The sequence below is a fragment of the Myotis nattereri genome (genome assembly GCF_964212035.1).
Source record: "Myotis nattereri genome assembly, chromosome: 2".
Lineage (NCBI taxonomy): Eukaryota > Metazoa > Chordata > Mammalia > Chiroptera > Vespertilionidae > Myotis > Myotis nattereri.
In genome coordinates this window covers 35,532,274-35,534,814 of record NC_138076.1, presented here as the reverse complement: position 1 = coordinate 35,534,814, position 2,541 = coordinate 35,532,274, and the positions used below count along the sequence as shown (strand labels likewise).

At 34.4% G+C, this 2,541-nt stretch overlaps 1 pseudogene across 1 annotated transcript; it reads left to right on the top strand.

The window, feature by feature from the left end:
* The first annotated feature begins 1,531 nt into the window (after positions 1-1,531).
* Positions 1,532-2,247, top strand: LOC308513683 (protein archease-like; annotated as a pseudogene). Its single transcript has 2 exons — positions 1,532-1,673; positions 1,854-2,247. The product of its transcript is annotated as a protein archease-like (transcript).
* The last annotated feature ends 294 nt before the right edge of the window (positions 2,248-2,541 follow it).

Genomic DNA, 2,541 nt, shown 5'->3' with positions numbered 1-2,541 from the left:
TTCAGATTAAGCATCACAAGATTAATGGCACACTTAGATAAGTACTTGAACATTTTTCCAGTTACTTTCTTTGGAGATCTGGCCTTAGCAGTGCACACATAAATTGCCTATGACTTATTACAGTTACATAACCACTTAATAAATGCCGACACAGAGAATCTTCTCTCACAGATTTTTTTTTTCTTCTTCTTTCTCACTACAAACATCAAATTTCATCTCTTCAGAGAGTTTTGGGTACTACCAGTGACTGGCAACTACAATTCTAATCCCAAATTTATATCCTTCAAATAAATTACCTTTTCTTCTTCTTCACATAACTCCCAACAACTTTTATATTGAGCTTGATTATTAATATCTAAAGAGTGCTATTGTAGACTTTTCAGATTAATTTTTGCTATAATTCCTAAACTATCTCTATTTCAAATTAATATCTAGTCAAATTAATTTTGGCTCTTGATTATATAAGATCTTGTGAACATACTAAAATGATTAAATCAGACACTTTAAATGGGTGAATTGTACATGAATTGTATCCCAATAAAGATGGTAAAAAATAAAATAGACTCCCATTTCAAGCAAATCAAAATGAGCATAAGGACAAAGATAATTACCTAACAACAAGAATTTGTGGTTAATTGAAGTATTGTAGACTGTGTTGGGGAATCACATCAGAGGGGGGCTTTAAGATGAGGGTCAGCTAGTGAAGAGTTGAATGAATTTGAAAGGGTTTTCAAAGAAATGACAACAGGGGAAAAGCTCTAAGAATGAAGGAGGGCCCAGCATGAAAGGAATTGGAAATTGGAATTCTAGTGAGTAGGAGACATCTTACCAGAGACAGTTTTGTTCCCAAAAGATCTTGAAGCAAGAAGAAGCTAAATAAACACATGTCAATTGCTCAACATCTGATCTTTGCAAGACTTGTTGAAATAAAGTAGAAAGCAATTAGAAAATATATGTTCTAAATCGAGTTAATGTTTAAGTGTATTTAATTGATTTTAGAGTATAAAGGCACCTCTTATTAATCACAAATTTTCATATATTCACGTCTCAGAGACTTTAAGATAACCTAAATTAAAAATTTTACCTTTAAAAATCTTATTTTAAATCTTGCACCAATCACATTTAGAGTCATATGAAATTTATCTGAATATACTAATCTTCTCAGGGAACTTATGAAACATACAACAGACTGTTCTTCAAAAACATACTCTAAGCACATTTTGAAAAGATGAGTGAGTGCAGCTTCCTCCTTAGGCTTGAATTGAAATTAAAAATTATGCCACCTTAAGGCTAAGTTTTGGTTGTAAGAGCCAATGAGGCACTCACTCTGTAAGAGAACTCACAGAATTTGATGAATGCTAGCATTTTAATATAAATATTGTATATCAACACGTGTTTGTGGTATATTTTTATGACATGTGTTTATAGTAGATGAATGCCTTCAGTAAAAAGTGAAATATTTTAATAAGAAAATAAATATAAGAATATCATAAGTTCAGTAACTTTATTTTAAAATGTATATGAGAGAGTCATGGTGCAGGAAGAGGAAGACATTCGGGACTACTATTTGAATGAGAAACAGGTGACCAAGGCCAAGTATCCTCCAGTCAATCAGAAGTACGAGTATTTGGATCATACAGCGAATGTCCAGCTACAGCCATGGGCAAACTACGGCCCGTGGGCCGGATCTGGCCCATTTAAAATGAATAAAACTATTGAAAAAAAGACTGTACCCTTTTATGTAATGATGTTTACTTTGAATTTATATTAGTTCACACAAACACTCCATCCATGCTTTTGTTCCGGCCCTCCGGTCCAGTTTAAGAACCCATTGTGGCCCTCGAGTCAAAAAGATTGCCCACCCCTATACCCATGGGGAGATACTCTGAAGGAAGCTTTCGAGCAATGGGTGATGGCCATGTTTGGTTACATGACAGATACTGAAATACGGTGGACCCTCTTCAAGCAATAGAAGTAGAAACCCAGGGAGATGATTTACAGTCTCTTCTGTTTCACTTTTTGGATGAGTGGCTTTATAAGTTCAGTGCTGATGAATTCTTCATACCCCAGGAAGTGAAAGTACTTAGTCTTGATCAAATAAATTTCAAATTACGGTCAATTGAGTGGAGAGAAGAATTCTCATTGTCCAAGCATCTTCAGGGAACTGAAGTCAAGGCAATAATATATTCAAACATGCAGATCCTTACTGAAGAGAAACCAGACATTTTTGTGATCATTGAGATTTAAGATAAAGAAAAAACTCCTCTGAAGAACGGTTTTTTTCTCTTCCCTTTGAGACGATACCATGATATAAATTCTACAGTCTCTGATGATATATGATGATGATTTGCAGAACAGAAATTTTTGATGTAAAGTACGACTTTTCCACAAATGGGAAATCAAGGCATAGCCTTGGTCTTTATTAACCAGATATTCAAATGTCAAAGAATTCTTTAGGTATCAAGAATGGTTCCTTATTTATTAATTCATTGCTGTAGCAACAGGTGCCTCACACCCTTCCAATGGAATGCCAGCTCTCCA